This window comes from Prosopis cineraria, unplaced genomic scaffold (assembly GCF_029017545.1).
Source record: "Prosopis cineraria cultivar Desert tree isolate PC_DT_omini unplaced genomic scaffold, ASM2901754v1 PC2, whole genome shotgun sequence".
NCBI lineage: Eukaryota > Viridiplantae > Streptophyta > Magnoliopsida > Fabales > Fabaceae > Prosopis > Prosopis cineraria.
The window spans coordinates 17703351-17714284 of NW_026555333.1; the positions used below are offsets into that span (position 1 = coordinate 17703351).

General features: G+C 32.1%; 1 pseudogene; it reads right to left on the reverse strand.

Annotated features, from left to right (window-relative positions):
• Positions 1 to 7431: 7431 nt before the first annotated feature.
• LOC129302586 (probable acyl-activating enzyme 6) lies at positions 7432 to 8936 on the reverse strand (annotated as a pseudogene).
• Positions 8937 to 10934: the final 1998 nt, after the last annotated feature.

The following is a 10934-nucleotide window of genomic DNA, read 5'->3' on the forward strand; positions in this document are numbered from 1 at the left end:
TAAGCAAATTAAAATTTAGGAAAATCATTCTAAATCTGTAGAATGAATTAAGATATAGAAAAGTCCCATAAATCACAAAAATTACTTTGAAGACTCATTTGTTTATTGAAATTGTAACTATTACAGTTGTTCATTTATGAGTTTTTTAACTGACAGCTTTAAGTAACAATAAAATAACAACAATCCAGTAATAATTGATGATAATGTAAGTAAATTAAAAACACGAGACTTTAAAATAATTTTATGATTTTACAAGATTTTTTTATACTTAGATTGGATTTCTTGTGCAGGATTTTACCGTGAGTTTTCCTTTAAATATTGACGAGTGAAGATTTCGAAATGCCCTCATGACATGACTTATAGCAAGCTTCTGCCACCAGGCCAATTCAAGGGAAAATGAACGCCTGGACTTTCCTGCAGCCAAAAACAAGGGGGAAAAAAAAAAACAAAAACAAAACGCGAGAGCTAAAATGGATGATATGGAATATTCCATGCAGATTCTTTTGTGTGGTAAAAAACATTGCATTTTATCTTGGGAAAATCACCTGGAAGTCCCATATATAAATTCTAATTCTCAAAAAGTCCTATAAAATCTATAAAGGAAAAATGACAATAAAAACCTTTGAATTATATAAATAACAATTTAGTCTCTAAAATGCCAAAATTCCAATAGAGTCCTTTGGGGCTTTTTTGTCAATAAATATTAAATTGAAAAGACTATTTTGCCCTTATTGACTATTTGTAATTTCTTGTTCAATTCTTGCAATCTTCAAAGAAAAATTTTGATTTTTTAAACAAAAGTTATTAATAGAGTTTATTATTTTGAAAACTTATTTTTCAATAATAGAAATTACACTTGATGAATTTAATTTTTTGTTCAATTCTTGCGATTCACATAACAAAAGTTGTAACTGAGGTTTGTTTTTCAATAACAAAAATTTTAATTGACAAGTTGTGATTTCTTATTTAACTCTTGCGATTTACAGAACAAAGTTTTGATTGGGGTTTGCTATTTTTAATAAGGGTAAAATAGTATTTTCATTAAAAAATTAGTAACAAAGAGGTCTCTGAGGACTTTACTGGAATTATAGCATTTTGCAGGATCAACTTGTGATTTATATAATTCGGAGGGGTTTTATTGTCCTTTTCCCATCTATAAATCACCCTAAAGTCCCATCAACTTTAATTTAATTAAATTTTCATCCTGTACAAAAATTAAAGAAATTATTTGGCACCGTCTGGCAATCTCGATTCTGAACTGAGATGGTGAGTCTGATGGACGTGGTTATGGGGGTCGAAATCCTGGTTGATGATGTCTAGCTCAATAGCAACGATGTTGGTGAGGCTGAGGTACTGGCTATGGCTGCTTCGAGAAAGGTCAAGGTAGGAGCGGAGCCAGAATTTTTAAGTAGGGAGGCCAAGATCTCAAGGCATATACTATACTTGAAGAGAAAAAAATCCAACAGAACATAAATATTTCAACATCTAGGTGGCTATATTCATATTATTAATTTAAAATATAAAACCAAAATAAATATTTACTTTTATTTTTTAAGTTTACTCGTCGATTTGAAAGAAGGTGGTTGGATAGGTTGCTCCATAGTTGACATTGTAGGTTGTTCGATAACATTTTTAGCACTAGAAATAGATCATGTTCTTTCATTATTTATTTCTTTTTTCTTAAAACATGAATCAATAGTTTTTTCTTAGACATCTTTTAATTTTAAAAAAAAATATAGATTGTAAATTATATTATGTAAAACATAAGAATGAATTAAAAAAGAACTATAAGATCATAACACAAATTGCACAATATTTAAATATATATGAGGAATTGAAAATCATAACACAAATTGCACAATAAAATCATAAACATTGAAAAAAGCAAAATATATTGGAGATTGGAGTGGCTCATCTCAACTTTGTCTTATATTCGCTTAATTGGAGGGCCTAAGGTCATCAAATTGAAGCCAAGCCAACTTCTTTGATTCAACAAAAAAAAGAAAAAATAAAAAATAAAAAAAAAGGGAACACCACGCAAACAAAACAACATGAAACAAGACAAACATAAAAAAAGCGAATCACAAAAGGGCAAACTGCATACACATACCTTATACCTAGTTGGTTTTGAATCTGTGAATGGGGCGGCAGCACTAAGTATTCAAAGGTCAACTGCAAACCACAAAAACAAAACATGTATCTATTACAATATATACCGTCAACTAAAATTGGAAACTTTCCTATTTTCTAATAGTTTATAAAATTTAGATTCGATGATTATACTTAATATAGGCATTGAATGCCTGTACCATCTAAATCATTAAAATTCATATCAATAGTTATGAATTTATACTTTACTTAAGATTAATAAATGAGTGTCTTTATCTGAATTGTTGATTTATATTTTAATGGTTTAAATGATACAGGCATTCAATGCCTGTATTAAGTACAGTCACTGAATCCAAATGCTAAATATTATATTATATTATATTTATATATAACACATACTTTTAAATGCTAAAATTTTTCAACTTTGTATATATTAGTTTTATATTTACTAAAAGGAAAGTAATATTATGGTTAATATTGAAGATATTATACATATAAAATTTATTTTGGTGGGACCGAACATATATCACTTCCACATTTCACTAAGAAAAAAAATTTAAAAGTTAGGGAGGGCGGTACCCTGTCTTTGCCACTGGGTCGAGGGATGAGGAAATGATGAAGGCGACACGTTCACTGATGTTGTTGAGGATGGCGCCAATGAAGGGAACTGCAACTTCGAAGACGACATCGCCGCGCCGGATTCTGAGAGAGCTGATAAAGGAAGCTAGTTGAAAACAGCGGCGGTGGTTTGGGACCAAATGAAGGTGGTGCATGTCATCATAGATGATAGAAGTGCCGTCACCGTGGATGGTGGCAGCTCTGTTGGTGAGGTCTAAAGGAGTGAGAGGGGGAGAATTTGCAGAGTTTGGGTGGAGATATTCCATATCAACGATGAAGATGAAGATTACAAGAAGGACTTGCTCTGACTGCACAAGGCAGCACTGGCAGGATTCATACAAGATCATAGTTGTGATGTTGTTGTTGGGTGATATGAAATATAAAATCCTAATAATAATTAGTCTAAAGCTGAGATGACTTGTTAATTGAACGCGGAGTTAAGAAAAGGTCAATTCAAGTGCAAGCCAAGCTATGCGTGTGTGTGTGTGTGTGGGTGTGAGAGAGAGAGAGAGGGAGAGAGAAGGAAGAATTGAAAATGACAAATAAACCATATAATTAAAGGCTAACCTAACAATTAATAGAGTAACAGCAGTCCTTCAACTAGTTTTGGTCAAAGATAAGGTGAGAAAGACAGAGTTTTTTCCTTTGCCATATGATTAGTTAATATATATATATATATATATATATTGGTAACTAACGATGAAAATTGTGCTTAATATATACTCAATCCGGTCCATATCATATGGCACTTTCTAGAAGAATCCTTAGTCTTTAATATAAGGTACACTATAGGATGTATTAATTATGTTTTTTCAAGATCATTCCTAGTTAAGCTCATTAGTTATGAGAGAGAATAAAATGCAAATTTAAAAATTTTTCATTTAAATAAAGGTAAAATTAAAAGTTTATTTTATTTTCAGACAAAGTTAATCTAACTTAATTACCTATCCTTGTAATAGGGATTGAAACGAGTATACATTAAAATTAGAAAATATGTATGTACCTCCAAACCATGTCATCGAATATATTGATGAGTGTCTCCGGCTGGTTGCCAGATATCTTCATGCCAGCTGCCGGTGACGTCGTTCGGTTCAAATCATTTGGAAATTGACTTGTTTCAAGTATATATGGGTTAAATTGTTAGTAACTAAACTAAGTACTACTGATTTATTTCTAAGTGAAATTAAAACTTTTCAAAAATAGAGTTAAAAAAATTCATACTCATATTAATATTTTCACTAATTGTATTTTTAGTTTCCAATAATTTAGTCCAAGTCTAAAGTAGGTTAATTTTTATGTAATGTTAGATCTTTTCAATAGCGAAGTTAAAGAAAATATCAAACCCAATTTAAACATTTTCAACAGTAATTTTTTTCAGTCACTAAAAATCTAGTTCATGTTTGAAATATGTCAATTTCATGTGAGGTTAAACTTTTTAGGTAGCGAAATCGAGGAATTCCAAACCCATGATATATTATTAGGCATTTGCAGCTGCATGTCATCATCGAATGATTTAGAAAAAGGTAATTCTTTTCAAGAAAAAAAAAATTGTTCGGAAAAAAATTGGGTTGCCTCCTATAGGTTTTCCGACAGCCAGTAGACAAGTCTTTGTAAGGGTATTTTTGGCAAAACAGATTGTATTATTTACAATTAAGGAATATGATCTTTAAACTGAATTTTACTATATTTTTAGGGAATTAAATTGTAATTGTCAACCTTACACAGTGCATACATTTCCATAACAAAGAATGGAGAGAAATTATTAAAAGTTTGTCCTGGTGCACGAAAAACGTGGAAAAAAATGGTTAAAATATAGGTTTTATTTTGTCCCACTGGGCTAAACTCTATTATTTTATCTCCATCCTACCATATGTAGACACCCAAGATGAGGATTTGATTAATTAACAACTTGAATTGGTTTAATTTGACTATTGTACGGAGATACATATATAAAAAAAGAACGTTAATTTGAAATCTACTTCTTAATAGCCAGCTAGTGTGGAGATAAAGCTATCTTCTGTATTCCAACCCAAAAAAAAAAAAAAAAGCTATATTCTATATCTCAATCACGCTTGTTAACTTTAAATTAGTTAATATATTGGGCAAAAGTTGGGCTAAAGTGTACATTTGATCTGTCTCACATTTAGGATAAAATACATCATAAAATACCTATTTTGTAGTAGTGGTCCTCAAAATTACCACGGCCTAAAAATATAATAAAATTATAATTTTTACTCTTATTTAAAGATTTTTTTTAATTTTGCATCATTTTATTCTGTTTTATAGTTAATGAGTTTAAATAAATGTAATATTGAAAAAATTTAATTAATACCCTATCAAGTGCATTATTATATTAAGAATTGAAAAAAATTCTAGAACGTACCATGTAATAGGAATCTTAGGAATACATACTTTAATAATGTGCTATTTCTTACTAACATTTAATGAAGGGTAAAAGAATAAATTTATAATAAAAATTTAATGATGTGATTTATAAATAGAATAAAAAATGTGACTTATAAGTAGAATAAAAAAATTCTTCTCCCTCTCTCTCTTTCTCTATATCTATAAATAAGATGGAAGTGAGTCAATTCTAATTTTCTTACCAGAAACAAGGAGTAGTACTTTAATTATTAGTGTTGTTAGAACAAGAAAATTTGTTCAAGTTTACCCTTATTTAATTCATTTATCTGTTTAAAAACATTTTATTTTTTATAAGTAATATTTTACTAATTCTTAAAGAAAGCTTTGAATTTAATGTTAGAAAAAGAATAAAGAATACTATCAACCAAGGCCCCTCAAGCAACATCATGACAGCCAAGGTTCAAAGAAATATAAATTTGTTACTGCCCAAAAGTTTGAAAGTGCAAATATCTTTTAAGATCAAATGATAAAAATATCCCTGATTTGGAGATAGAAAATGAGCGTACACATTTATACAAGAAAAAAAAAATGACTTCATGTAGAGTTGTATTCAATTTTATTGCCAAGTAAAAGTTCCTGTTTTATCAAGATAGTCTCACAACATTAACATATAAAAGTTCAATATACATACCATATAGTATACTCTAATAAATATACCAAACTTATGGCTTTTTAAAAATTGTGGAATCATATGAAAATTTAAAAATACAAAATACAGTAAGGATAACTTGGCAAAATTATATAAGTCATTAAGTTATTTATTTGCCTCTTTTCATTTTTTTCGGTGTCAAAATCTTGAAATTTATAAGAAAATGAAGGGGAACTTCCTGTAAATGTTGTAACTCTCCTCTTTCTTTGCCTTAGCCAATTTTTCTCATAATTTCTGGGTTATGCTTATTATAATATATATCAAATGCTGAGACAGTCAAATAATCTTTTCAACCAAAAAAATATCAAATATAATTTTATAAATTTTATAGAAATATTAATTTAGTTTATCATATCGGGAGATTTTTCTAGCTGCAGATAATATAATTTTCTCTGTTCCCAATGTTATGTGACTCAATTATATGTTATATTATCTTTGTTGCCGAAAAAATTGTGTGTGTGTGTGTCTGTTATGTTATTTATTTTTCTTACATCAATCCGTATTGATGAAAACATCCATGAGAATAAACTGATCATGTCAAAGGGGTAAGCTGAATAGGCCATCTTCAATCCAATACATGCAACACCAGGGATATTGAAGTGTTGCAAAATCAATGTCCTTCAATTTAAAAATATCTTAGTCAAGAAGATACTATGTTTATTAGTCTTGTGCCATTTTGATTTGTTCATATTACTGAAACTTCTCTTTAATTTATAATCATAAAAGATACGGTTTCTTTCCATGCATTTATATTGTCATTTTATTTTCAATAACGCGATACAAAATGATTGAATTTGCGTTAATTTCTCATCATGTGTGTGTGTGTGTGTGTGAGTTTACTCAGGAAAGAATTACTACACATCATAAACATCCTGTGTAAGTTTATTCAGGAAAGCTCAAAACATGATACATTTCCACCAAGCCAGAATTAAGTATATTACAAGCAAAAATAAAATAAAATAAACACACATCGTAGGCTTGCGGTGGGAAATTATATTTCCACACATTATTGCAATATATACATATATAGGCACGCTATCATTACAGAATGAATCTAAATATAGAAAAGTTTCATGAATCACAAAATTACTTTGAAGTTTCACATTTTTTTTTTTAATCAAAGTTATCAATTATTACTGGATAGTTGTTCAGTTAACAATTAAGTAACAATAATTAACAACTATTCAGTAAAAATTGACATCTTCAGTAAATTAAAAACATGAAATTTTAGAATGATTTTATAGAACTTTTCTATATTTAAATTTTGATGAAAGAAGCCTTAGAAATGCCCTGATGACATGACTTAAAGTAAGCTTCTGCCACCAAGCCAATTCAGAGGAAAGTTGGGAATAAAGGATCACTTCAGAAATTGAACGCCCGGACTTTTCAAGCCAAAAACATGGATTAAAAATATCGCAAAATACAAGAGCTAAAATGGATGACATGGAAGGTGCGATGCAGATTTTTTTTTGTGTGGTAAAAAAAAATTGCATTTTATCTTCCACGTTACTGCATTTCAGTCCCGATATTTTTGTGCTTTTTCCCCCGTGTTTTTGTCCGAAGAATTATTGATGCTTTTTCGTAAATATATATTCTTACCATGAGATCCTCAATCCCAACTGTCCCCAAATTCAAATTCCCATATAAGGGATGAAGCTACCACTGTTCACATGAACAGTGGTCAGAGGGAATTTAGGGAATGTTTTGATATTAACATGTGACCTTCTCAGCATCGTTCCGTGCATGTCATGCGCATAATAATTTCTGCGTATCTTTATGCCAACCACGTTCGTTCTTTCCGGCTCTAATCTCATCATCTGCGCCTCAGGACTGTACTTCAGTGGACGTTTTATTAAGTACCCATCTCGATGCATCGTCCCCGAGTCCTGCGCAAGGAACCACCCATTCTTGAAGCACTCTTTCGCATTCGGATCTTTCCAGTAGCCCGACATGAGTGAATTGCCCCGAAAAACCACTTCCCCGCGGCGGGTCTCCCCGTCATCGCCACCTTTGCCTTGGACGATTTTACCCGAATCCGGATCCACCACATCCATCTCCTCGAGCCCGATTGTTCTCACCCCTCGCCACGCCTCCAGCTTTTCATTCCACTCACATGAAACCACCAACCCCCCTGTTTGGATTGACCCGTACCCATAAGTAACCACAAACCCTAAAGCTCCTGCTCGGTGAAACGCTTCGGCTGGTGGCAGTACTGCTGCTGCTGTCAGAACTTGAACGGGGCTTTCCAAGGGCTCTTTTGTTGAGGAGGAGTCTGTCAGCGTTTTGAGTATCGCCGGTTCGGTGCACATGTGTGTGACACCGTAGCTTTTGATCAGATCAAACACCTTGGCTGCGTCGAAATTACGGACGCAGATATTGGTTCCTCCCACGGCTGCTATTGCCCATGGGAAGCTCGAGCCATTATCGTGAGGATAATACAGCGTCGGCCACAGGAAGACCGGTTTTTTGGGGATGGCCCACTCGATCAGAAAATTGACGGTGGTCATGAAGATCCCTCGGTGGCAATGAACCACTCCTTTGGGACGCGACGGCGAAACCGACGTGTAAGTCAGAGTCATCGGAGCCAACTCACTTTCGGGTCGGATCCACTTGAAATTCTTATCACCTTTCTTCACCAATCCCTCGTACGTATCAATGAAGCCCTTTGATGCGGGTTCAGTTGATTTGCCGGTGATGAGGACAAGGACAGGCCTTGGAGTCTCTGGAGGCATCCCGGAGATGGCATCGACGACCCGATCGCAGGAGGCGTAATCGACAAATACGAGCTTGGATTCACCATGGCGGAGGATGACGGACATTTCTTTATCACTATGGCCGGTGCTGATGTTGTTGACGACGGCACCAGTGAAGGGAACTGCGAACTGGAGCTCGTACATGGCGGGGATGTTGGGGGCGATGACGGAGACAACATCGCCATGACCGACGAGAGAGCTGAGAGAGGAAGCTAGTTGGAGACATCGATCTCGAGTTTGGGACCAAGTGAAGGTGATTGTGGTGTCATGATTAATTTTGTAGATGATAGAAGTGCAGTCACCGTAGAGGGCGGCGGCTCTATCGAGGAGGCCTAAAGGGTGAGGGGAGGAGAGTTTGCAGAGTTTGGCTTGAGATGTTCCATGTCAACGATGAAGATGAAGATGACAAGAAGGACTTGCACTAATGACTGCATGCATAGGACAGAACTGGCAGTATTTATGCGGATTTGGCTTCAGTGCTCATCAGGTGGTGGTGCCCATCACCTGATGATCCATCTTTACCCCATCCAGATTTTTCAATTTTTATTTTATTTTATGTTTATTTATTAAAATAAAAAATATAAAATTTTAATAAATGTATCTTATCATAAATCTGGATAATACAGATTTAATTTGGATGGTTTAATTTAACATTAATTTTTTAAAAAAGTTTTATAAATTGACTATCTAGATGTACTTAGAATCTAATCTGTCTAGAATATATTTAGATAATCAATTTATAAAAATTTTTTAAAAAATTAATATTAAATTAAATCTTTCAGATTGATAATAAAATAGATTTATCAAAATTTTATAATTTTTTATAATAAAAATAAAAAATAAAAGCTATAAATCTAGACCATCCAGATGAAAGGGATACATGTGTGCCTAGTCTTAAAAATCCTTGTATCTTAATGCTACAGGGTATATTGATCTAGATAAGGCTCCTCAATGCCTTTTCTAGGCAAACTCGAGCTGCTTTAGGATCCTCAACCCTTTGATATTTTAACTCACAGATCTCTAAGCGTAGTGACATGGGTTTACACACATGGATCTTTCGTCAGATTCTTTCTAGCGCACACATTCCTCAGAGAGGCAAATGCAGAGTATATTTGAATCTAAGTATGATAGAGAAAGAAAGTTAAGGAATTAAGCTTTCATGAGAGAGAAAGAGTTTGAAAAGCATACCTTGAAATTGAGATGGTGCAATATCCTCCTTCATGTATTAAAAAATAGAGTTACTTCATCCTTTCATTAAATATCCATTAATTTGACACTATTAATTGACTTAGAAAATTACAGAAAAAAGTATAAAAAATGATTTTATAAGAAAATTAATATTTCCTTGAATTATAAATAAATTCAAATAGACTAATGCCACTTTGACTAACTACTGAGTGATTATCGAATCAATTATTATGTTTTTAATAAAATCTTGTTAAAATATTAAATAGTTTAATATTTAATAATGTGAATATTATTATTTATAAAATTTATCAAAAATTATAAATCATCTTTTAAATATTAACATCTCAACTACTTTTTCTAAAATTTATAAGAGATGTGTAAATTAGTACAAGGTTAAAATGCAAAAGTACCCAAAAACTTTTTATCCTAGAGCTTTTAGTACTCCCTCCATTTCAAATTATAAGACAATTTAGAACAAGATTACATATACCAGTAAAACACAATAATAACACTTTACCAACTAATTGCTTTTTGAAAATAAAACTATAAACTTTCAAAAATACTCCTACATAATTAAACATTACACTACAATATCATTTTATTTTTCTCTCCACTTGAAAGATATATAATATTGGATAAGTATCATTAATAAAACCTTAGTTTTCTAAGATTGTCTTATATTTTGAGAAAAAAAATTTCATCAATGTTGTCTTATAATTTGAGATAGAGGGAGTATCATTAAATCAACAATAGTGCATATGGCTATGTATCTATTAATTTTATAAAAGACACCAATCTTCCTCAATAATATGTTAAAATAGTCTAATATTGACTGTTAAGTTCTAACTATAGAATTAAAATGATTGGGGTCCGTCTCTTTTATAAAGTTAATGGTTATCAATTTATGCACTATTGTGACTTAAATATATTAAAAGCTTTGATATTTTTGCACTTTAATCCATTAAAATAATATGATAAATTGTAAGTTTTCCTCCAAAATTGATGCTCATAGAACCAGGTTCTGATGTGTGGGTTGGAATCAAAGCTACTTGGGAAATAGTTGGTGCTGTGTTAGGGTAAATTAGTGATGGTACTTAATTCAGTGCATTGGCGCGGGGAGAAAGATGGTTTATTCTCGGTAAAGTCTGCGTATAACATGCTTTCCAACAGCGGCCATAACTTGGAACGTGAAT